Genomic DNA, 27,672 nt, shown 5'->3' on the forward strand with positions numbered 1-27,672 from the left:
TACCGTCGCCAATAGTTCTTGGTTTACCCTGGCTCACGCTACACAATCTGGTGCTAGACTGGCGGACTCGAGAGGTTTCTAAATGGAATGAGTTTTGCCATGAAAGATTATATCACGGAGAGTTTGGCCAAGGGACATATCAGACCCTCGTCATCTCCCATTGCAGCTGGGTTCTTCTTTGTAAACAAGAAAGACGGGGGTTTAAGCCCATGCCTAGATTTCCGTGAATTAAATCAAATTACGGTCCAGGATCCTTTTCTGCTCCCTCTTATTCCGGATCTCTTTAATCAAATTCTGGGGACTAAGTGGTTCTCCAAATTGGATCTCAGGGGGGCATATAATCTCATTCGCATGAGGGAGGGGGATGAATGGAAGATGGCATTCAATACTGAGTCCAGAGGGACATTACGAGTACTTGGTTATGCCTTTTGGGTTATGTAATGCCCCTGTCGTGTTTCAACATTTCAGCAATGATATACTTAGTCACCTGATTGGTAGGTTTGTGGTGGTATATCTTGATGACATCTTAATTTATTCTCCTGACCTCGAGTCTCATTGGGCTCATGTTAGACAGGTCCTTCAGGTACTCAGGGACAATAAATTATTTGCCAAACTTGAGAAATGCATGTTCGCAGTCAAAGAGATTCCATTTTTAGGTTATTTTTTGTCCTCCACAGGATTTCGTATGGATCCGGCCAAGGTCAGGGCAGTCTTGGAGTGGGATCGTCCTGAGGACCGTAAGGCTTTACAGAGGTTTTTGGGTTTTGAAAACTTCTATCGCAAATTTATTAAATACTTTTCTGTGGTAGCCAAACCATTAACAGACATGACCAAAAGAGGCACGGACTTCTCTGCATGGCCCAGTGCGGCCTGCAAGGCTTTTGAAACTTTGAAAAAGTGTTTTTCCACTGCACCCATATTAATACAGCCTGACATCACTCAGCCATTTGTGGTAGAGGTGGATGCCTCTGAGGTAGGGGTGGGAGCTGTATTGTCACAGGGGATTTCTCCGAGTAAGTGGCGTCCGTGTGCATTTGTTTCGAAAAAATTATCTCCTACGGAGAATAATTATGATATTGGTAACAGGGAGCTGCTAGCAATTAAATGGGCATTTGAAGAATGGTGCCATTTTTTTGGAGGGAGCACTTCACCCTGTCATGGTGATCACAGATCACAAAAATCTGTTGTATTTAGAATCTGCGAAGTGTCTTACACCTAGGCAGGCAAGGTGGTCTCTGTTCTTTGCCAGGTTCAATTTCTACATTACGCACAAGTCAGGAAGCAAGAATGTCAAGGCTGACGCGTTGTCCCGTTGTTTCCCGGGGGGTGGGGATAATTGTGAGCCAGGTCCTATACTGCAGAAGGGTGTAGTAGTCGCTGCAATTAATTCTGATCTTGAGAGAGAGGTGGTAGAGGCACAGGGGGATGCCCCAGCAGCCTGTCCTTTAGGTAAACTTTTTGTTCCTGCTATTCTCCGTCTCAGGGTCATAAATGAACATCATGACTTGGTTTTGGCCGGACACCCTGGATGTAAGGTTACCACGGACCTTCTCTCTCGGCGTTTTTGGTGGTCTGGGGTAAAATATGATGTATAGGAATATATCGCTGCCTGCAGTGTATGTGCACGTTACAAGACCTCTCGTTCTTGTCCGTCTGGGTCTCTCCAGCCTCTGGAGATTCCCAATAGACCTTGGACTCATTTGTCAATAGATTTCATCACTGACTTACCGGTTTCGGAGGGTAATACAGTTATTTTAGTCATAGTTGACAGATTTAGCAAGATGTCTCATTTCATTGCGCTTCCCGCGTTACCAAATGCTAAGACTCTGGCACAGGTCTTTATCAAGGAGGTTGTGAGACTGCATGGTATTCCTTCAGATATCGTCTCAGACCAGGGGGTGCAATTTATTTCCAAGTTTTGGAGGGCTTTCTGCAGCTGGCTGGGGACTCATTTGTCGTTTTCTTCAGCTTTTCATCCTCAATCCAATGGTCAGACAGAACGGGTAAATCAAAATCTTGAAACTTATCTCAGGTGTTTCATTTCAGAGAATCAGGAGGACTGGGTTAAGTTCTTACCGTTAGCAGAATTTGCAGTAAACAACCGTTCTCATGAGTCTACTGGTAAGTCCCCGTTTTTCGGGGCATATGGTTTTCATCCTCAATTTAGTTCATTTAATAGCAGGGATTCCTCATGTGTTCCTGAAGAGGAGAGATTTTCTTCATTTATCACGTCTGTATGGCAAGGGGTTCTTGATAAATTGAAGAGGATGGGTTCCAGATATAAGAATGCGGCTGATCGGAGACGTGTGGAAGTCCGGACCTGTGTGTGGGTGATTGGGTTTGGTTGTCCTCCAAAAATATTAAGCTGAAAGTTCCCTCATGGAAATTGGGCCCTAGGTTTATTGGTGTCGTAGCTGTTTTTCATTCTGACCCAAATGTCAGCTTACAGATCACCAGTGAGACCAAATTGTGGAGTTACGCCCGTCATTTTACAGGCGCGCTTGGAGACAAAAAGACACCTCACACATATCCTGTGAGCAAGTCACTTTTATCTGAAGTAATAGAGCAAGAGGCAATATTATATACCATTTACAACAACTGTAACTCTAATGTAATTCATGTAGCCCCCTCCATCACCCAGGGTCATACTGACCTTTATTCTCTAACGTACCCAGAGCATGTTGTGACTGAATATTGGGAACATACATGATAAGAAGTATGGTCTCCTTGAATTGGAGACATTAAGACTACTGCATCAACAGATTCTAGCAATTGTAGCAATTAAAGGCAAAAGGCACTTAAAGGCAAACTATTAACCCTTCTATATCAATTTCCCCCTTTTGTAAATGGTATAACCTCTGCTACGGGGTCAGCTGATGTCCACAAAGGAGCTCCTGTCTCATGGGTCTAGTACCCACAAGGGGACTTCCTACCTGCTTCACCCATCCACCCTCAGTGTGGACACTCACCTCCCCCGTCAACAGTGGCCATACGGGGCCTATGATATACTACAGAAGGTTCAGCCTTAGGGTTTTTTTCTACACATACATTATTCCATAGCTTAGGTAATATATATATTAGCGCTTTTACGGCTACATAAAAGAATAAGCAAAGCAACAAAATTTGCATACAAGTCTGTAAAACACCAAAAATAATCCATCCCACTAGGCCGCTAAGCCAATTGGCTGGATTTAAAAAGGAGTCTCTATATTGTATTAGTCTCATTAAGAGCCTTAAGGAACCACGAAAATCTGAGTCCAAGTCTCACTTGTGCATGCAGTGTGGTGTTAATGCCTTCCTTGGGTCCTGGGGTAAGGTTAAGTACAGCATAGTCCTTGCAGATACTGGGCTGTGTGCACAGATCCAACAGTCCAGCAGTTTTTGTCCTTCCACGTCTTTTATAAGAAAAGCAAGATGTTGAATAAGTTTGTTTATCCAGTGTCATCCTACCACAGCCAGCAAGGTGATTAGGACAACAGTCATTCTGCTGGTGAAAAGATCTTTTTGCAGTGACTGGCATGGATCCAGGTGGGCTTTCCCTCAAGTTTCCCTGAGGTGAATGTGGTCAGCTGGACTTTAAAACGGGCCGTCAAACCGTGGATCTAGGTTCCTTCTCACGTGTCTGTGTATGACCACCAATCACCTGGATTCAGCTGATGTACGTCTGTGTATGACCACCAATCACCTGGATTCAGCTGATGTACATCTGTGTATGACCACCAATCACCTGGATTCAGCTGATATACGTCTGCACTGGCATTAGGATCTGGAATGGATGAAAACACATGTTTATGCACCACATTAAGTCTTTTCTGTACGGCCTGGACATGAGCTGTTATAGCACCGTGTTGCTTTTGTAGCACCTGTGGGAAGTACAGACCAGCCTCTGGCAAACTACTAAACAGGACTTCAAAAGGACACAAGCCTGTCTTTCTATTTTGAGTGTGTGTGACTGAAAAGAGTGCAAGAGACAAACACTCTACCCCGCTCTTTCCTTTGTCTGCCGTGGCCTTTGATTTTCCAGTTTAAGTGTCCTGTTTAGTCTCATCACTTTCCCACTACTTTGTGGTCTATATGGTGCATGATATGCTTGCTGTACTCCCAGGGCCTGCATGACTTCCCTCATTATTTCTCCCGTGAAGTGTGTGTCCCTATCGCTGTCTATGGTTTCTAGGACACCATACCTGCAGATCAGTTTTTTTTTTTCATGAGTTTGTCTGCAGTCGCTTTAGTATTTGCACATTTTACAAAATAGGCTTCCTGACAACCAGAGAAGAGATCTACACATACTAGGATATTTTTCACACACTCCTACCTTGGGTAGCTGTATGTAGCCAGTCTGCAGTCTCTGAAACGGGTAGAGAGGCCTGGGTGTCGCTTTCTTAGGGATTTTTACTGTTTTACCTGGGTTGTGCTGTGCACAAATGAGGCATGACCGTACGGGCTTTGCGGCTGCGTAACTGAAACCAGGAGCGATCCAGGAGGCATCTTGTGTTGCTTGCGCCATGATTGGGAGCAGGGATCTTGGTATATACGATTTATCCTGATTCTCCCATACTCTTTCTGAGTTCAGCTCAGCTCCCATTCTCCCAGTGTTCCTTCTCTGTTTGGGCAGCTGGAGGGATTTCAGGACATCTAGGCTCAGTGTGGCTGGAATACTCTGACTCCCCGCCACCGTCCACTGCTCCCTAGGCCGCCTTGCTGCTACTTTAGCAGCCTCGTCTGTCCTTCTGTTGCCCTTTTCCTCCACAGAGTCACCGTCCGTGTGTGCTTTTACCTTGACGATGCCAACCTGGACTGATAACGTCAATGCCTCCACTAATTGTTTCACCAGCTCTGCATTTTTAATGGGCTCACCGGCTGATGTAAGAAACGTTCTGCTTCTTCAGATAGGGCAATAATCATGGGATATTCCCCATGCGCAATTCGAATCTGTGTAACTGTTAGCGACTTTACCTGCAGCAGCTCTACACGCTTCAGTGAGTGCCTTCAACTCTGCCTCCTGCACCGACATGTGAGGAGCGAGTGGTTCAACTCGGATTACCTCATGTGAGGATACTAATGCATATCCAATGTAGAGTCGCCCATTCTGGTGGTATCTGAAGCCATCTACAAAAATAAAAAAACCTCAAAATATGCATTAGGAACAGGTTTTTTTCTTCCCACGAACATATGTAAAACCCACTGTCTCCTGACTCATCAGTTCCTATGCAGTCATGTTCGTGCGTCATGTCAACGTCATGTCATGTTCTTTTTCCCACCTGCCACTGTTGTCACCAATTCCCCCTTTACTGAATCCACAGGCAGATGAGTGGCTGTATTCAGAACATTATGTCTTTTGAGGGTGACATATTCAGGGATTAGTATTAGAGCATATTCAAGTCTGATCTGTCTGATCTTAGACAGGTGTTTTGGTTGAACTTGTACGAGTCTGGCATTAATGTCACGTGGGGAACAAAATGTCAAAAAGAAAAAGTCAGTGTGATCTCACATGTCTTTCAGTAATACAGCAGCTCTTACAGCATGTACACATGTAGAAGACCCTCTAATCACTGGGTCTAATTGTGCTAAGTAGTAAGCTATCGGTCTCTGTTTCTTTCCATGTTGTAGTGTCAGTACTGCGGTAGCATGTCCACCCTGCTCTGTGAAAAATAAGAAAAATGGCTGATCATAGTTTGGAATGTCTGACACAATGAGCAGTTTGAGAGAGTGGAAGGAGTCAATTGCTTCTTGAGTGAGATTGTAGGGTTCTGACGGCAAACAGTCATAGAGTGGGTGCATCATTTGTGAAGCAGACTTTATCTGAGGCCTACAGTAAGTCACCAAACCTAGAAAGGTGCGTAGATGCTGGTGTGACCTGGGTAAAGGGAGATTTGTATTGCCTGTTTTCTGTCTTCAGTCAGGTGTCTTGTACCTTCAGCAATACAATGTCCTAAAAATGTCACCTTTTATTTGCAATACTGTAATTTGTCACGTGAGACTCTGCAACCCTTTTCTGCCAAAAAAAAACACAGCAAGGAAACTGTAGCTTCCGGACATCTGGTCCGGGCAGCAGAGCAAGAGGTCATCCACGTACTGTAGTAGTACAATCTGTGGATGAGGTGGTTGCCACTGCTCAAGAATCCCTGCCATCGCTGTTGAATAGATGGTTGGGGAGTTCTTTCCCCCTTTGTGGGAGGACCGTCCTACAGTATTGTTTACCTTCGTGAGTGAAAGACAAAAGATACTGACTGTCAGAGTGCAGTGGTACAGAGAAGAATGCATTTGCCAAATCAATAACTGTGAAACATTTTGACATCGCGGGGATCTGTGACCGTACGGTGTGTGTGTTAGGTACAGTTGAGGTCACACTCACTGTAACATCATTAATAGCTCGTTAGTCATGAACTATTCTGTAAGTGTCAGGGGAACCCTTGGGTCCTTTTTTTTTCTTAATGGGATACAAAGGGGTGTTGCAGGGGGAATATCTCTGCACTAGAACCCCTGCCTTAACATACTCTTTAATATCCCTGCTCAGGGCCATTGATTTGACTAGACTTAAGGGGTATTGCCTTAACCAAAGAGGAGTGATTACTTCTCTTGATTTATCATGACAGGGGGAATGGGCAGTCGACCCATAACAGATTTTCCCCTTGCCCAAACGGTGTCTGGTACCCGACTCTTTTCCCTGTCCTCAGACATTCTGGTGTCAGGTGTTACTTTCACTACTCTTGCCATATACACCATTTCTGCAATATTACACAAGTGTTTATATAAGTCACACATTAATGTCCAAATATTTCTACCCGTATTTGATTGGGTAGAGTACCCCTTAAAAAAAACTAAATTTGATTCACAAAATGTTACCAAAAGAAAATTATATATATATAATTACGAAAGATACTGAGTCATAAAACGGGGGAGCACAATGCCATAGGCCACAGCAAAGCACAAGCTTATTCTAAGAAAGTAGCAGCCCTATATAAATCCATAACTAACAGTTCCGAATACGAAAAGAAGGGATTTGAAAAATGCCAAATATCAATGCCAGTTGCTTGCGATAAGGTATATGAACTGGAAAAGACAAATAAACAGTGACTATGGTTTGAGCCAATATAATGAATTGCTAAAAAACTATATATCATATGAAGACAACCTAGAAATACACAGTAACTATACCATCTTTGTGTAAGGAAACTACTAAAACTGGCAAATGAATGGAATTAAGTGCAACTACAATAGGGCATGATTTACCTGTGGTATAATGAGCACGTGGAAGACCCTGGCGTCCCTCTGCCCTAAGTGTTTATATGAAAGTGGACTTGTGACTGTAATACCCTCAGGAGAGTACTGTATAGTGGCCTAGACAGCACTCAACTCTGCTCCCAGCAAATTCATAGGGGTATTGTCACTAACAATAAGTTTGTAAGCACCTCTTGGCTGTCTCGTGACTCTAGTCTTTTCTTGTTTAGTCATAGGGGCTTCAGTCGCTTGTCCCCCTACCCTCGCGTATTCCACAGTCTCGTCAGTAATCATGTCTGGCAGTATCAAGTCTTTGTGTACTAGTCCCAGCTGCCCCAGTGTTGGTCAAGAATTCTGTCTATTTCCCTCCCAGCATTGGTATGGTGGTCATCAAGGCAGGACCAGGTCCGGAGGGGACAAGAACAGGGCACACATTTGTCGCTGGGTTGTCAGTTTCCTAGTCTGAAGGTGAAGGAGGTGGAAGATTGGTCTGAGTGTCCATTTTCTCCACAATTCCAGCACTTCACTGTTTCTAAGTCCTTAGGTCCCTTACTACGTCTCTACTGTTTTCCTCGTTTTCCAGCATACATGGCACGTCGTCTTATTGTCCTAGTTTCTTCAACTCCTGAGCAACCTTCAGGAGGTCTTTGGATCTACATTTCTCCATTTAGGTCTGGCTGTCTGTACTGCGTCTCATAAGCCTTTTGTCATACCGTCAATGAATGTATTTACCAATATTTTAACATCGAGTGGGTTTACTGGACTGTACCCCATGTCTGCCCATTTCAGCTGTAACCGTCCAGAGTACATCTGTACTCTCTCTCCTTTAGTCACATCTGTAAAAGTCTTAATTTGCATCCTAGTATGTCACCTGCTTTGGTGCTCACCAACTCTCTAGGTCTGCTCAGGTGCACTTATTCGTCCATCATATTGTCTTTGTCTGTAAAATGGGAAAGGTTTGTTCTCAGGGTCAGCCAATTGTTTTAGCGTAGCTAGCTAGTCAGAGGGCTTCCAGGGATAATACTCCTGTATCTGTCTTACACTACCTGATTACATCACAGATCATACAAGTATTTCTCCAGTCTGGGTTTGTCTGACCGCAATGTTTACAAGTCCATCTGTCTTGTCTTGGTCTCTGGTTATACAAAGGTATGACCGTAGCAGTAATGTGTCAGTCATAGTCGGACTTTTAAGCATCAAAACATTCATAATACACCTTGCTTCCGTCCTGCTGCACTCTCTCAGATGCCATTTATTCACATGCTATTTTCCTCATTTGTCTGTGCCTTTTTGAACATCCAAACATCCATTCACTCACTGGCATTTTTGCCTGTTTCAATATTGGTCTCACATCTTTCACTGCTTCCTTTTTCCAATCTGTACAGCGGTTTTTGGATCCCATTGGGGGCCCTGACTGCACACAGAATAAGTTGCCCATGGCTTCAACTTATCCGCTCAACAACACCGAGCAGGTTCCCTACCTACCACTCGGTGGCACCGAGCAGGTGCACTACCTACCACTCGGTGGACTTAAAGGATTTTACCAAGCAGGTTCACTACCTACCACTCAGTAAATCAGCTGGCTAGCACAGCTCCATGGACGGCAAGGTTACACCACCTAATGCCGTAGACTGACTGTAGCAGGTTACTCCGTACACTACATCAGCCGTGCAATTGGATACCTCCTCTGTGGATCCTCAATTCGCTATATCAATCACTCAACTTGAAGCAGGAGAATCTTTTACCAATCTTTTCAATCACTTACAAATTTTCCTCTATACTAGGCACAATTCTTTCACTTTCAAATTCCAACTTGAACTTACGATATTTCTTTCTACTTCAATACAGTCAGTACTATTGCTTTAAACACAAAATCTCTCAGCGCGTACTGACCCGAGGATAAAATATGCACAGCTCTATATTCTACAGTGCGACTGTATGGCCCCCCCTTTCTCTGGCCCACAGCACAAAAGGGAGAAATGTCAAGCTTACCCCTCCCATCAGCTATTTCGCGCTGATAAGCTTGTTGTCTTACACACACACACAAACAGAATGCAGCAGTTTTCAGACTTAATCTCTACAAAACATTCATTCTCTCGGAATTAAAAATAGTTTCTCTATACAGGCAGATCACTGCATAACTTGAATAAGCTGATTCTGACCGCGTCCGGCCAAAACACATATAGAAACCTATCCAATGTCAAACCACACATAACACGGGTTTCACTGAATCTCAGATGTAAATTAAATGTACATTAAAAATATCCACAACTCATTCATCCTGGACAATTAACAACAGTTAGATAAGTAATGATACTTATGTGATCACTCATACATACATGCTCATTCAGGGATTGTTGTTTCTTTTCCTTCCACTTTTCAGTTGATTTTTACAAGAAGAAAATCCCTTATCTCAAACACTCCACCTAATTCAGCTCAAACTGCGCTGAATAATGTCTTCTGTCACATACAGAGGACCACACCTAACGGAACCCCTCATCAATCAGGGATTTATGTTTATTCCTTATACTTATTTACTCACCTGTCATCTCATTCAGAGTTCTCATAGACATACAGTGGGGCAAAAAAGTATTTAGTCAGTCAGCAATAGTGCAAGTTCCACCACTTAAAAAGATGAGAGGCGTCTGTAATTTACATCATAGGTAGACCTCAACTATGGGAGTCAAACTGAGAAAAAAAAATCAAGAAAATCACATTGTTTTTTTTAACATTTTATTTGCATATTATGGTGGAAAATAAGTATTTGGTCAGAAACAAACAATCAAGATTTCTGGCTCTCACAGACCTGTAACTTCTTCTTTAAGAGTCTCCTCTTTCCTCCACTCATTACCTGTAGTAATGGCACCTGTTTAAACTTGTTATCAGTATAAAAAGACACCTGTGCACACCCTCAAACAGTCTGACTCCAAACTCCACTATGGTGAAGACCAAAGAGCTGTCAAAGGACACCAGAAACAAAATTGTAGCCCTGCACTAGGCTGGGAAGACTGAATCTGCAATAGCCAACCAGCTTGAAGTGAAGAAATCAACAGTGGGAGCAATAATTAGAAAATGGAAGACATACAAGACCACTGATAATCTCCCTCGATCTGGGGCTCCACGCAAAATCCCACCCCGTGGGGTCAGAATGATCACAAGAACGGTGAGCAAAAATCCCAGAACCACGCGGGGGGACCTAGTGAATGAACTGCAGAGAGCTGGGACCAATGTAACAAGGCCTACCATAAGTAACACACTACACCACCATGGACTCAGATCCTGCAGTGCCAGACGTGTCCCACTGCTTAAGCCAGTACATGTCCGGGCCCGTCTGAAGTTTGCTAGAGAGCATTTGGATGATCCAGAGGAGTTTTGGGAGAATGTCCTATGGTCTGATGAAACCAAACTGGAACTGTTTGGTAGAAACACAACTTGTCGTGTTTGGAGGAAAAAGAATACTGAGTTGCATCCATCAAACACCATACCTACTGTAAAGCATGGTGGTGGAAACATCATGCTTTGGGGCTGTTTCTCTGCAAAGGGGCCAGGACGACTGATCCGGGTACATGAAAGAATGAATGGGGCCATGTATCGTGAGATTTTGAGTGCAAACCTCCTTCCATCAGCAAGGGCATTGAAGATGAAACGTGGCTGGGTCTTTCAACATGACAATGATCCAAAGCACACCGCCAGGGCAACGAAGGAGTGGCTTCGTAAGAAGCATTTCAAGGTCCTGGAGTGGCCTAGCCAGTCTCCAGATCTCAACCCTATAGAAAACCTTTGGAGGGAGTTGAAAGTCCGTGTTGCCAATCGAAAAGCCAAAAACATCACTGCTCTAGAGGAGATCTGCATAGAGGAATGGGCCAACATACCAACAACAGTGTGTGGCAACCTTGTGAAGACTTACAGAAAACGTTTGACCTCTGTCATTGCCAACAAAGGATATATTACACAGTATTGAGATGAAATTTTGTTTCTGACCAAATACTTATTTTCCACCATAATATGCAAATAAAATGTTAAAAAAACAGACAATGTGATTTTCTGGATTTTTTTTTTCTCAGTTTGTCTCCCATAGTTGAGGTCTACCTATGATGTAAATTACAGACGCCTCTCATCTTTTTAAGTGGTGGAACTTGCACTATTGCTGACTGACTAAATACTTTTTTGCCCCACCGTACATACATACAAGGCTCACACAGCCTGCCTATTTTGCACTTTGGAATTAACACAACTCTATATAACTCTATAACTCTATATAACAAAAACTGCAGCAGTGTCCACTGACACTCTGAAAGCACTTTAAGGCCAAACAACAAAAACCACGGCCTTAATACAAAATACAGCTTCATATAATGTACTGCCAATCCAAAATGACCAAAATAACAACACTGCACAGAGTCTATCCCAGCTCTGTATTACACACTACACAAATACACAACCAATTAGGATACTGACAAATGATACAGATAACAATTATCATCTTATAACTCTATTATTCAACTCTCATACGGACATAAATAGACAAAACACAAAACTCACTGGTGATGTGGATTCTTTGAACCATGCTCGCAGCCTTTTACCCAGAGGTATGGAGAGATCCAGATGAGAGATTGCAAGTGCAAAACAGGTTTGTAAGAATAATTTTTCTCACCTTGCTGCAGCTGGTGTTTTGCATGTCCAATCTCCCAGAAGCTCCCCCATACGGATTCCGAACAGGCTGGATACACGGCTACGACATTGGCCCTTATAGGATTGTGGCCGTCGTGAATTCTGTTGCTTTTGGCTGGCATTGCCTCAGTCATTTAAGATCCATAATGTTTTCCATCGCTCCTTACTCAAGAAGTTTGTGGCGTCATCCAATCCGTCACCTTCCCCTCCCTCTCCGGTCCTTGTTGATGGAAATCTCGAGTTCCAGATAGCCAGGGTCTTGGATTCTCGTTTAGTTCGTTGGTCTCTACAGTATCTGGTACACTGGAGAGGGTACAGTCCTGAGGAGAGGATGTGGGTACCTGCTGCCGATGTCCATGTGGTTAGGTTGGTTCGGGCATTTCATACAGCCCATCCTGAGAAACCTGGCCCTGAGGTTCCAGAGGTCCCTCGTAGAAGGGGGGGTACTGTCATGGAGCTACCGCGACTAAGAGGCTTCAGAGAACCGCAGCGCTCTGGGCCTCCTTCACACACAGTGAACAGAAGCTCTTCTCCTGAATTCTGACCTGGCTGCCTTGTGCCAGCAGTGCAAGAGTTAACCTTGTTGCTGAAGTTGCTGAGAGCTTGGTCTCTCAGCTGAATTGGATTTTGTAATCTCATCCTCTATATAGACCTAGCTTTGACTACAACTGTTGTCAGTGATCGGTTCAGCTGCCTGGCTTGGAGTGTGAAGGAGCGTAGTGTTGGAGCTTGGAGGTTTATTTACTTAGATTGTTGTCTGCTTATTTGGTTGCATGTTAAACCGGTTTTCTCTCCTTGTTTCCCCCCCCCTTTTTCCTACTCAGTGTTTCCTCTGTGGTTGTGTGAGTTTTCAGGGTGTTTGCTATTTAAGTTACTTTGTCTGTATTCCCTGTCTATTTGTCGTTTTGCTATTTTTGTGCAGTCCTCCTTCCTGGGGGGGAGAGGGGGCCACTGATAGGGTCTACACAAGAGACAGGGATACGCTGGCGGCTCAGGCCTCCTAACCATTATAGGTACCCCTGAGATAAGGGCAAGTCAGGGCCCCTTTATAGAGTCAAGGACAGGTGCGGGTCCCAGTACGCCGTCCTGCCTTTTTATCGCCATTTACGGCGTGACACTCATCAAGAGAATGCCAAGAGTGTGAAAAGCAGTCATCAAAGCAAAAGGTGGCTACTTTGAAGAACCTAGAATATAAGACAGAATTTCAGTTGTTTCACACTTTTTTGTTAAGTATATAATTCCACATGTGTTAATTCATAGTTTTGATGCCTTTAGTGTGAATGTACAATTTTCATAGTCATGAAAATACAGAAAAATCTTTAAATGAGAACGTGTGTCCAAACCTTTGGTCTGCACTGTGTGTGTATATATATATATATATATATATATATATATATATATATATATATATATATATAAAGTTCAGAGTGTGTGTGTGTGTGTATGTATCAAGCCACACCCACTCCACATAGCAGGCACAGGCCACATCTAGCTCCGTCGTGCCTAGAATGGAGTTGCTTCTGTGAGGCATGACATTAGAGGTTACCTCCAGTCACTGGGTGAGCTGCAGTGAGATCCTCGCTAGCAGCATGAGCGCTCACGGTGCTAGTGTGGATCTCACTGCAGCTCAGCCCGGCTGGGAACGGAGCCCACTGACTGTAGGTAAGCTATATTATGTCACCCCCAGTCGCTGAGCACTCACGGTGCTAGCGGGAATCTCACCCCAGCTCAGCCGGCTGGGAACAGAGCCCAGTGACTGGAGGTAACCTCTATGATGTCACCGCCGGTCACTGATGCTGGACTCCCAGCAGCTCATTCACCAGTGATTCTCTGCCTGGACGGTCGCATCTTGGCACCATCCAGGTTGAAAACTAATTTTCCCCAGACATGGATTACAACGTGGGACAGAACGACGGACAGGTATGGTATTTTGTTTTTTTATTTTATTTTTATTACAGGAGATAGAGGGCTTCGGTGGAATTGGGCGAGGTCGTAAGTTTGGTTTAATTGAGAACATTAGTTTGTGTCATTTTTTCAATTAAAGGACTTTATTCTGGCTCTGTCTTTATTTACCATATAACAATAGGATTAGTAATGGATAGGTGTCTTATAGACATCTCTCCATTACCAAGTCGTGGGCTTGATGTCACCTGACAATACAAACGTGACATCAACCCCACAAATATGAATCCCACTTCCACTGCTACAGGGCAAGTGGGAAGAGCCAGGCAAAGCGCCAGAATTGGCGCATCAAATAGATGTGCCTTTTCTGTGCAGCTGCAGGCTGCTATTTTTAGGCTGGGTTGGTCAATATCCATGGCCCCTTACCAGCCTGAGATTACCAGCCCCCAGCTGTGAGTTTTATCAAGGCTGGTTGTCTAAAATGGGGGGGACCCCATGCCTATTTTTCTTAATTATTTAAATAATAAAAAAAACAGCGTGGGGACCCCTCTCCCTCTATTCTTGATAACCAGCCTTGCTGAAGCTGATAGCTGAGGGTTGCAGCCTACAGCTGTGAGTTTTTCCTGGCTGGTTATAGAAAATACAGGGGAACCCACGCTGTTTTTTTTTTTTTGCATTTTATTTATTTACTAGCTAAAGAGTCCAGACATAGTAATGAACTGTGGTTAGTTATAACAAATTACAGTTGTGGCCAAAAGTATTGACACCCCTGCAATTCTGTCAGATAATACTCAGTTTCTTTTCAGTTTCTTGAAAATGATTGCAATCACAAGTTCTTTTGTATTATTATCTTCATTTAATTTGTCTTAAATGAAAAAACACAAAAGAGAATGAAGCAAAACATTGATCATTTCACACAAAATTCCAAAAATGGGCCAGACAAAAGTATTGGCACCCTCAGCCTAATACTTGGTTGCACAACCTTTAGCGAAAATAACTGTGACCAACTGCTTCCAGTAACCATCAATGAGTTTCTTACAATGCTCTGCTGGAATTTTAGACCATTCTTCTTTGGCAAACTGCTCCAGGTCCCTGATATTTGAAGGGTGCCTTCTCCAAATTGCCATTTTTAGATCTCTCCACAGGTGTTCTATGGGATTCAGGTCTGGACTCATTGCTGGCCACCTTAGAAGTCTCCAGTGCATTCTCTCAAACCATTTTCTAGTGCTTTTTGAAGTGTGTCTTGGGTCATTATCCTTCTGGAAGACCCATGACCTCTGAGGGAGACCCAGATTTCTCACACTGGGCCCTACATTATGCTGCAAAATTTGTTGGTAGTTTTCAGACTTCATAATGCTATGCACACGGTCAAGCAGTCCAGTGCCAGAGGCAGCAAAGCAACCCCAAAACATCAGGGAACCTCCGCCATGTTTGACTGTAGGGACCGTGTTCTTTTCTTTGAATGCCTCTTTTTTTCTCCTGTAAACTCTATGTTGATGCCTTTGCTCAAAAAGCTCTACTTTTGTCTCGTCTGACCAGAGAACATTCTTCCAAAACGTTTTAGGCTTTTTTAGGTAAGTTTTTTTCTAACTCCAGCCTGGCTTTTTTATGTCTCTGGCAGAGGCGTAGCTAGGGGTTCAGCCCAGGGGGGGCGAGATATCTGAGTGGGCCCCTAACCTCTGATTACAACTATGGTGATGCACCCTAATAGTGGACGTTGAACGTCAGCAGATGATCCTGCTGCAACTAAAAAAAACAACATCTCCACAAGACCAATACTGATATTACCGCCATATTGTGACCATATAGGGGTAGATACCAGTCCTACTGAGCCGCTGCTACCGTATGTGTCCCTATTACTGCCCCTGATACCGCAATACTGAGCCGCTGCTGCCGTATGTGTCACTATTACTGCACCTGATACCCCAATACTGAGCCTCTGCTGCCGTATGTGTCCCTATTACTGCACCTGATACCCCAATACTGAGCCTCTGCTGCCGTATGTGTCCCTATTACTGCACCCGATACCCCAATACTGAGCCTCTGCTGCCGTATGTGACCCTATTACTGCACCTGATACCCCAATACTGAGCCTCTGCTGCCGTATGTGTCCCTATTACTGCACCTGATACCCCAATACTGAGCCACTGCTGCCGTATGTGTCCCTATTGCTGCACCTGATACCCCAATACTGAGCCTCTGCTGCCGTATGTGACCCTATTACTGCACCTGATACCCCAATACTGAGCCACTGCTGCCGTATGTGTCCCTATTGCTGCACCTGATACCCCAATACTGAGCCGCTGCTGCCGTATGTGTCACTATTACTGCACCTGATACCCCAATACTGAGCCTCTGCTGCCGTATGTGACCCTATTACTGCACCTGATACCCCAATACTGAGCCACTGCTGCCGTATGTGTCCCTATTGCTGCACCTGATACCCCAATACTGAGCCGCTGCTGCCGTGTCACTATTACTGCCCCTGATACCCCAATACTGAGCCGCTGCTGCCGTATGTGTCACTATTACTGCACCTGATACCCCAATACTGAGCCTCTGCTGCCGTATGTGTCCCTATTACTGCACCTGATACCCCAATACTGAGCCTCTGCTGCCGTATGTGTCCCTATTACTGCACCTGATACCCCAATACTGAGCCACTGCTGCCATATGTGTCCCTATTACTGCACCTGATACCCCAATACTGAGCCCCGGCTGCCATATGTGACTCTATTACTGCACCTGATACCCCAATACTGAGCCTCTGCTGCCGTATGTGTCCCTATTACTGCACCTGATACCCCAATACTGAGCCGCTGCTGCCGTATGTGACTCTATTACTGCACCTGATACCCCAATACTGAGCCTCTGCTGCCGTATGTGTCCCTATTACTGCACCTGATACCCCAATACTGAGCCTCTGCTGCCGTATGTGTCCCTATTACTGCACCTGATACCCCAATACTGAGCCGCTGCTGCCGTATGTGACTATTACTGCACCTGATACCCCAATACTGAGCCCCGGCTACCGTATGTGTCCCTATTACTGCACCTGATACCCCAATACTGAGCCCCGGCTGCCGTATGTGTCCCTATTACTGCACCTGATACCCCAATACTGAGCCGCTGCTGCCGTATGTGTCCCTATTACTGCACCTGATACCCCAATACTGAGCCGCTGCTGCCGTATGTGTCCTTATTACTGCACCTGATACCCCAATACTGAGCCCCGGCTGCCGTATGTGTCCCTATTACTGCTCCTGCTCTGTGGTACAAATGCAATGCTCCTCATACTGCATCACATAGTAATGCCACCACTGTGCCCTTACATAGTACAATGTCTCCTTTGTGCTCTCACAGTAGCCCCAAACTCTTTACAGGCCCCCACAGTAGTCCCCACACTGTATATAGACCCTACACTGTATGATGGCCCGACAGCAACCTTCAAACTGTATAGTGACCCCTGCGTTAGCTCCCACACTGTATAATGACTCCTGCCTTAGGTCCCACACTGTGTAACGGCCCCTACATTATCTACCACACTTTATAATGACCCCTCCATTAGCTTCCACACTGTATAATGACCCCCGCATTAGCTTCCACGCTGTATAATGGAACCCGCTGTAGCTCCCACTCCTTGGATTCTGGTCACTGTCTGTCCCTCTCTGGGGGCTGATACTGGCACAGCCCAGAAATATATGACAAAGACATAAATAGAAGAAACTGCCAGTGGGTGTGTATAGAGGCCATCATATGGGTATAGCTCCCTGAACGTGTCCAGGTAACCCTAAAGGAATACTCTTGTCTGGACAAGACCCCAAAGAGGGAAATGGAAATGAGGGAATCAGAAAAAAGAGGGGGAGGCAGAATATTACCTATCTAAAGAAAAAAGTACACCCCCTGGCTCTTCTGTTCCTTTTTCCTCTTCTCCCCCTTGGGGATCTTGTGGTCTAGACTGAGTATATGTAAATGGGCCCGCATCCATATGTGATTTTCTATATGCACCTACTTGCTGTTTCTATTTCCCTCTGTCTGGCTATTTTTCATCTTAATATATACTTACCTTGTAATGTCTTCACATCCTGTTCCGTCCAGATGTGTCCGGATCCCAGAATTCTAAGAGGCGGAAGTTCACCGACCACCATATTGGGACACCCAAGTGATGGGTGTCTCAATTTGGAAACTGTTTACGATACCAGCCTCTTGCACGGTACTACCAGCTGAACACCGTCCACCACACATACTGTATACGCCGTACGCACCACACGCACTGTATATGCCGTACGCACCACACACCCACACACACTGTATACGCCGTAGGCAGTACACACACACACTTTATACTCATCCTCTTGAGTGGTACCACCAGCGGAACACCGTTGCAAACATGCCACTGCCGGGATCAGCCGAATGACTCACTGACCGCCGCCATCTTTGTACAAGAGGAGCGCAGAGCACATGGGGTAGACAGGTCAAAGAAGAGAGCACAGACGGGGGAAAGAGAGAGTGGATAGGTGGGCAAGCACATGGGGGGGAGAGATTCTCAACGCTACAAAGCCTGACCCCATCGTGACATTACCGCCCTCCCAATGCGATAGCATCGGGTCTCTATATAGTAAATATATATTCATCCTCAACTTTTTTTAAAAAAAGGTTTTACCTTTTATTTTTCATATTTCGTGTTTTTTATTTTTCGTGTTTACCACCTTAGATTTACTGATATGAAATCATGCAGACACTGGTCTGATAGGATCCTGACCCAGGCTACAGGATTGAACATATATATGGGTCGGGGTCTTATCAGACCAGTGTTATATATATATATATATATATATATATATTAGATGGTGGCCCGATTCTAACGCATCGGGTATTCTAGAATATGCATGTCCACGTAGTATATTGCCCAGCCACATAGTATATTGCCCAGTCACGTAGTATATTGCCCAGTCACGTAGTATATTGCCCAGTCACGTAGTATATTGCCCAGTCACGTAGTATATTGCCCAGTCACGTAGTATATTGCCCAGTCACGTAGTATATTGCCCAGCCACGTAGCATATTGCCCAGCCACGTAGTATATTGCCCAGCCACGTAGTATATTGCCCAGCCACGTAGTATATTGCCCAGCCACATAGTATATTGCCCAGCCACATAGTATATTGCCCAGCCACATAGTATATTGCCCAGCCACATAGTATATTGCCCAGCCACATAGTATATTGCCCAGCCACATAGTATATTGCCCAGCCACATAGTATATTGCCCAGCCACATAGTATATTGCCCAGCCACGAAGTTTACAGCACAGAGCCACGTAGTATATTGCCCAGCCACGTAGTATATTGTCCAGCCACGTAGTATATTGCCCAGCACGGAGCCACGTAGTATAGAGACTTAAAAAACAAATAAACATATACTCACCTTCCGAAGGCCCATTGGAAGTCCTGCTATACTCACCCTCCGCCGCCTTTCCCGCTTCTCTGGACGTTCCTGGGATCGCGCCATTGCAAGCGCACGCTTCCGCTCCCAGGGCTGGTGTGAGCAGGACCTATGATGACGTCACGGTCACATGACCGTGACGTCACGGCAGGTCCTTGTCGTACACCAGCCCTGGGAGCGGAAGCTGCCGCTTGCAATGGAGCGGTCCCGGGAGCATCCAGAGAAGCGGGAAAGGCGGCGGATGGTGAGTATAGCAGGTTTTTTGTTTTTTTTAATTATTTTTAACATGACCTATTTTTACTATTGATGCTGCATAGGCAGCATCAATAGTAAATAGTTGGGGACACACAGGGTTAATAGCAGCGGTAACGGAGCGCGTTACACCGCGGGCCGTTACCGCTGCCATTAACCCTGTGTGAGCGGTGAGCGGAGGGGATTACGGAGCGGGCGCCGGGCAGTGAGTGCAGGGGAGTAGGGAGGGACTAATCGGACTGTGGCTGTCGCTGATTGGTCGCGGCAGCCATGACAGGCAGCAGCCGAGACCAATCAGCGAATGAATAACCGTGGCAGAAGGACAGACAGACAGACGGAAGTGACCCTTAGACAATTATATATATATATATATATATATATATATGTGTATATATATATATATATATACACATATATATATATACACATACTGACAAGACTGGTCAGTAATGTGCATTGAAAGACGTGACCCTGGCTGCAGGACCCCACACATGAGGATATTTGACTCTTTCCCATATATGGTATATATAGGAAAGAGACATATTGTATATCCTCATCTGTGGGGTCCTGCAGCCAGGGTCACTCACTCTATGAGTGCACATTACTCACCAGCCGCCATAAATCTTCAGTGCCTGTGCAGATACAGCACAGGAATCCTGCTGGGTCTTATCAGGAGAGCAGCAGATAGAGTAGAAGTGTGAGCTGTACTTACACCACTGTGTCCTGCTCCTCTCACTGGGAAAAGATGCTTCCTCCTGTCTGCTCTGCAGCAGACATGGCATGCCCCCTCAGTGCAATGTGGGAGTGTCTTCAGTATACTGAAGGCAGGCAGCTGTCAGGTACAGTGCTGGCACTCAGCGTGTATCAGCATGTGGGGGGGGCCGGGGGCTTTGGGGAATATGTTCCTCTCTCTTCAGCCACAGCCCGCGGTAGTGCAGGGAGAGATCATGTCTCCTTCTTCTCTACCGCGGGCTGTGCACGCTGATATAATTAAGTGTAGCATAGCTCCAGGTGGGCCCCTGTGAGCGGTGGGCCCGGGGCGACCGCACCCTCTGCCCCCCTGGTAGCTACGCTACTGGTCTCTGGTTAAGAAGTGGGGTCTTCCTGGGTCTCCTACCATACAGTCCCTCCCTTTTCATTCAGACGCCGACGGATAGTATGGGTTGACACTGTTGTACCCTCGGACTGCAGGGCAGCTTGAACTTGTTTGGATGTTAGTCGAGGTTCTTTATCCAACATCCGCACAATCTTGCGTTGAAATCTCTTGTCAATTTTTCTTTTCTGTCCACATCTAGGGAGGTTAGCCACAGTGCCATGGGCTTTAAACTTCTTGATGACACTGCGCACAGTAGACACAGGAATATTCAGGTCTTTGGAGATGGACTTGTAGCCTTGAGAGTGCTCATGCTTCCTCACAATTTGGTTTCTCAAGTCCTCAGACAGTTCTTTGGTCTTCTTTCTTTTCTCCATGCTCAATGTGGTACACAAAAGGACACAAGACAGAGGTTGAGTCAACTTTAATCCATGTCAACTGGCTGCAAGTGTGATTTAGTTATTGCCAACACCTGTTAGGTGCCACAGGTAAGTTAGGGTACCGTCACACTGAGACGACGCTGCAGCGATACGACAACGATGTCGATCGCTGCAGCGTCGCTGTGTGGTCGCTGGAGAGCTGTCACACAGAGCGCTCTCCAGCGACCAACGATCCCGAAGTCCCCAGGTAACCAGGGTAAATATCGGGTTACTAAGCGCAGGCCGCGCTTAGTAACCCGATGTTTACCCTGGTTACCAGCGTAAAAAAAACAAACACTACATACTTACATTCCGGTGTCTGTCCCTTGCCGTCTGCGCGCTGTGCTCTGCTTTCACTTTACGGCCGGCAGTCAGTCAGTGCGGGAAGCAGACGGCAAGGGACCTGACGGACACCGGAATGTAAGTATGTAGTGGTTTTTTTTTTTTTACTTTTACGCTGGTAACCAGGATAAACATCGGGTTACTAAGCGCGGCCCTGCGCTTAGTAACCCGATGTTTACCCTGGTTACAAGCGAACGCATCGCTGGATCGGTGTCACACACGCCGATCCAGCGATGACAGTGGGAGATCCAGCGACGAAAGAAAGTTCCAAACGATCTGCTACGACGTACGATTCTCAGCAGGGTCCCTGATCGCTGCTGCGTGTCAGACACAGCGATATCGTATGGATATCGCTGGAACGTCACGAATCGTACCGTCGTAGCGACAAAAGTGGCACTGTGAGACGGTACCCTTAGAGGTGCTGTTAATTACACAAATTAGAGAAGCATCACATGATTTTTCGAACAGTGCCAATACTTTTGTCCACCCCCTTTTTATGTTTGGTGTGGAATTATATCCAATTTGGCTTTAGGATAATTATTTTAGTGCTTTTTCATTTAAGACAAATTAAATGAAGATAATACTAACAAAGAATTTGTGTTTGCAATCATTTTCAGGAAGAAACTGAGTATTATCTGACAGAATTGCAGGGGTGTCAATACTTTTGGCCACAACTGTATAATAAAGAAAAATAGATTGTTGCTGTTGAACATAGCAATGCTCCCGCACTGATACACGGAACGCAACCGGTGCCATTTTGTTGAAGCAAAACTTTTTTTTAACAGATTAACCCCTTAACTACTGCCTATCCAACTTTTAGCGGCGGCAGTTAAGGGGTCTTATTCCTCCTGCACCTCATGCTCCTTTTTACACAGCCTCCTCCTGCACCTCACGCTCCTCCTTTATACACAACATTTTTCTGCAGCACAGGCAGGGGCTGGCTGGCACTTTTCAGCTTGGGAGGCAATCACAAGGCAGTGGCCCTCGACTTGCAGTCGCTCACCTTTGCCCTACTGCTGGCTGCTGCATTAAAGCAACAGAGATAACAGGCTTTAAAAACAGGCTTGTACATAGATATATAAATAGAATGAAGCTTGCTGCATAGATATGGGAGCAGAACCAAGCTTACTGCCTACATAGATACTGTAACAGAAGCAAGCTGCCTACATAGATATGAGAAGAATGGATTACTACGTAGATAAGGGAGCAGAACCAACCTTGCTACAGAGATATAGGAGCAGAAATGAGCTTACTACAGAGATATGGGAGCAGAACCGAGCTTACTACAGAGACATGGGAGCAGAACCGAGCTTACTGCAGAGATATTGGAGAGGAGCTGAGCTTACTACTACAGAGATAAGGGAGCAGAACTGAGCTTACTACAGAGATATTGGAGCAGAAGTGAGCTTACTACAGAGATATGGGAGCAGAACTGAGCTTACTACAGAGATAAGGGAGCAGAACCAAGCTTACTACAGAGATAAGGGAGCAGAACCAAGCTTACTACAAAGATAATGGAGCAGAACGGAGTTTACTACAGGGATAAGGGAGCAGAACAGAGCTTACCTCAGAGATATGGGAGCAGAAAGGAGTTTAATACGTTTAGTACAGAGATATGGGAGCAGAACTGAGCTTATTACAGAGCTGTGGGAGAAGAACCAAGCTTAATACAGAGATACTGTATGGGAGCAGAACTGAGCGTACTACAGAGATGTGGGAGCAAAATCGAGCTTACTACAGAGATATGGGAGCATGACCAAGCTTACTAAGTCTACTACATGGATAAGGAACAGAACCAAGCTTACGGCATGCATATGGTACCAGAATCTAGATTACTACATCGATACAGTACCAGAACCAAGCTTACAGCTTAGATATGGTACCATAACTGAGCTTACTTGCAAACATACATATATCTCTAGAAACACTGACAAGTAAACACACAGTACGGCAGGGACATCGCTAAGGTTCTAAAAGATCAAGGGTCCAAGCCCCAAAGTGCATGTCTTCCCATCTAACCCCTCTATAGCCATTTAAAAGAGCATCTATACATATATTATTACAGTATACCACTGTTGCTAACCAAAAACACGCAATGCAAAGACCAATATTATCAAAATTACTACTATAAAAGACCAAAACAATAAAACTACTCAATGTCCACCACCATCACCACTACACAGCGAATACATAATATACCATATATACTCGAGTATAAGCCAATCGGAGTATAAGTCGAGACACCTAACTTTGCCACAAAAAAAATGGGAATCAGGAGCCCCATATAATGCTCCATGCAGTTCATGATGGGCCCCATAAGATGCTCCATACAAAATACGCCCCATAGAATGCTCCATAAAATTTATGATGGGCCACATAAGATGCTCCATATTAAAATATGCCTCATATAATGCTGCACAAAGGTTAATAATGGCCCCATGAGATGCTCTATAGAGACATTTGCCCCATATAATGCTGAACAAATTTTGACTATGGCCCCATAAGATGCTCCATAGAGATATTTGCCACATATAATGCTGCACAAATGCTGATTATGGCCCCATAAGATGCTCCATAGAGATATTTGCCCCATACAGTGCTGCACAAATGTTGATTATGGCCCCATAAGATGCTCCATAGAGATATTTGCCCCATATAATGCTGCACAAATGTGGATTATGGCCCCCAAAAGATGCTCCATAGAGATATTTGCCCCATATAATGCTGCACAAATGCTGATTATGGCCCCATAAGATGCTCCATAGAGATACAGTATTTGCCCCATATAATGCTGCACAAATGTTGATTATGGCCCCATAAGATGCTCCATAGAGATATTTGCCCCATATGCTTTTGCTGCGATAAAAAAAATGACATACTCACCTCTCGTTGCTCAGGCCCCCAGCACTTGCAATATTCACCTGTCCTCGTTCCACCGCCGGGCTCTGTCTTCAGCGTCCTCTGCACTGACGTTCAGGCAGAGGGAGCGCACTAACCACGTCATCGCGTCCTCTGACATGAGCGTCACAGCAGAGGACGTGGAAGATGGAGCCGGGCGGTGGAACGAGGACAGGTGAATATCGCACAATGCTGCTCACCCTCTGCCGTTATACTCACCTGCTCCTAGTGCGGTCCCTGGCAGCTTCACTGATGGTCTCCGGGCACTGAAAGCTTCTTCCAGCGCTGAGCGGTCACCAGTACTGCTCATTACAGTAATGAATATGCTGCTCCACCCCTATGGGAGTGGAGTTGCGTCCATATTCATTACTGTAATGAGCGGTACCATGTGACCGCTCAACGCTGGAAGAAGCGGTCAGTGCACGGAGATCATCGGAGATGCAGGGACCTCGCCAGAAGCAGGTGAGTATGTCACAGTCACCGCTCCCCCTCCCCCGCCGACCCCCCTGGGACAATGACTCGAGTATAAGCTGAGAGGGGCACTTTCAGCCTAAAAAAATGGGTTGAAAATCTCGGCTTATACTCGAGTATATACGGTAATATTATATAACAAAACACAATACAGAGACCAATGACACCAGCATACACCTACTACATAATGATTGAAACAAATTCAGCTGTTACTAAATAAAAATAAATTAAAAAAAACTACTAAAAAGAGCAATATTACCACCTTACTGTAATCGTATATTGGTAGATACCAGTCCAGCAGAACATACACGTGAGTACAGTACAGTTTTATATATTAACTTACAGCTGACATTCTTTCTGATTTTGGTCGCTCACTTTTCACATATTTTCCATCTCGCCCAGACCTCCATTACCACTTCTCCAGCCACAACTCGTCTGCACAGATTACAACAAAAACACATTTGACTTCTCACATTTCTAGCGATGTCTCCATCTATTCCCAACCTAAAAACTCCCCACGCATGCGGCATAGAATACTGACCCCAATATTTAAAAAACTGTGTCATTACTATGATTACTCCCTCCCCCCAAAATTAAAGTGTCCTATAGAAAGTATTAATACCCCCACTGTGCAAAGGCCTGTATGCTCCTTTGAAGGATATAATATGCCATGTGCCCCCTTCCAGCAACAAATACCCTTGAGTGTTCATTTCAAGTTAACAATGTCCCCACCCAAAAAGATACTGGAACCTGAATGCCCCTATCAAAACTATTAATGTCCCATTTATAACATATAATGTCCTGAGTGCCCTCAGAGCTCTGCATATACAGAATGATGGTCTTAAAGCCCCCAATACACAATATTGTGTATTTATTATACATTGAGGACCTCATACCTCCCCATATAGTAAAATGGCTACATAGCCCCTATGTACAATGTGATGTCCCCACTGCCCCGTATATATAGTATGCCCGTTTTCACCACATATATATTAGAATGGCCCCAGTTCCCCCATATATATAGTAGGATGGCCCCAGTTCCCCCATATATATAGTAGGATGGCCCCAGTTCCCCCATATATATAGTAGGGTGGTCCCAGTTCTCCCCATATAAGTAACAGAAAAACGGACTGAAGCAACGAGAACTACCGTAGTCTGAATAGGTACATACCAAAAAACGACTTATATTTCAAAATACAAAAAAATGGCTGCACTCAATAGTGTTAAAGCATGTCAATGTGAAATACATGAAGTGTGAATAGCAACATGGCTTTTGAAATTTAATAAAAGTACACGAGACACTTAGCACAAAATTTGGTCAAATAATGTGAGCATATCCAACATCGTCAAGGTAATCTCATGAATCGGATGGGTCCACGACCTAACTTCCTAGTGTAAACACTTACCTATGGCTAATGCTGAATGTATGGGTGAATATAAACACCTCTCTTGGTAAAGCCTACATTTATGGTTTGGTCGGAACCTGATGTTCACCGCATGGTGAAAGGCGGAGTACATCTATTCAGACTAGTTCTCGCTGTTTCAGTCACTTTTTCTGTTAGGCCAGGGTCACACTTGCGAGTGAGATGCGAGAAACTCGCGTGAGTCTCTCGCATCAATACCCGGCACTGCCACCGGCACTCAGACCGGAGAGTGCGGCAGCATAGAAATATAGAACTCCAGCCCTAGTTCTCTCATATATAAAGTATGATGGCCCCAGTTCCCCCCGTGTATATAGTAGGATGGCTCCATTTCCCCCATGTATATACGGTAGTATGATGGCCCCAGTTTCCCCATATATACAGTATGATGGCACCAGTTCATCCATATACACAGTATGATGGCCCCAGTCCCCATATATACAGTATGATGGCCCGGTTCCTCCATATATAAAGTATGATGGCCCCAGCCTCCACATATACAGTATTACAGTATGATGGCCCCAGTTCCCCTCATATATAAAGTATGATGGCATCAGGCCCCATATAAACAGTTTGATGGCCCCAGTTCCTCCATATAAAAAGTATGACGGCCCCAGCCTCCATACATACAATATGATGGCCCCAGCCCCCCTATATACAGTACTACAGTATGATAGCCCCTGTTTAACCATATATAAAGTATGATGGCCCCAGCCCCCATATATACAGTATGATGGTCCCAGTTCCTCCATATATAAAATATGATGGCCCCAGCCCCCATATATACAGTACTACAGTATGATAGCCCCTGTTCCCCCATATATAAAGTATGATGGCCCTAGCCCCCATATACACAGTATGATGGTCCCAGTTCCTCCATATATAAAGTATGATGGCCCCAGCCCTCTTATATACTGTAGGATGGTCCCACAGCGCATTCTTATAAAAAATAATGAAGTTTATACTCACCTCATCCTTATTCCTGGCACCGCAGCCTCCATCTTCTCTTCTGGCCTGTAGAGCAGCACGAGAATGATGTCATCACACCCCCTGCATGAGCACGCTGAGGTCTCACAAGCCTCAGTCTGCAGCTTATGAGACAGGCAACACGGTGGCTCAGTGGTTAGCACAGCAGCCTTGCAGCGCTGGAGTCCTGGGTTCAAATCCCACCAAGGACAACATCTACAAGTGTTTGGGTGGGTTTCCTGTGGGTTCTCCGGTTTCCTCCCACACTCCAAAGACTTACTGATAGGGAATTTAGATTGTGAGCCCCATCAGGGACAGCGATGATAATTTGTGCAGAACTGTAAAACGCTGCGGAATATGTTAGTGCTATATAAAAATAAAGATTATTATTAGACTGATGCGTGTGGCCGTGCCTGCTGCCAGTGCCACAGCACAGCACACATGGCCGCGCGCAGTTTGCTGTGCGTGGCAATCAGGCGGCCGGCCATATACAATCGGAAAACACTTGATTCCGAGAGAAATTACACTAATTGTAATAAAGCATATTGTATACACAGTATTATAGCAAATGG

At 45.1% G+C, this 27,672-nt stretch overlaps 1 long non-coding RNA gene across 1 annotated transcript in view; it reads left to right on the top strand.

Annotated features, from left to right (window-relative positions):
- Positions 1–676: 676 nt before the first annotated feature.
- The window catches only part of LOC138676411 (uncharacterized), a 66,911-nt gene continuing 39,915 nt past the window's right edge, over positions 677–27,672 (top strand). The window contains exon 1 of the long non-coding RNA XR_011320783.1: positions 677–737. This is a non-coding gene — a long non-coding RNA (uncharacterized lncRNA). The remainder of the gene's footprint in view (positions 738–27,672) is intronic.

Source organism: Ranitomeya imitator, chromosome 1, assembly GCF_032444005.1.
Source record: "Ranitomeya imitator isolate aRanImi1 chromosome 1, aRanImi1.pri, whole genome shotgun sequence".
NCBI classification, from domain to species: Eukaryota; Metazoa; Chordata; class Amphibia; order Anura; family Dendrobatidae; genus Ranitomeya; species Ranitomeya imitator.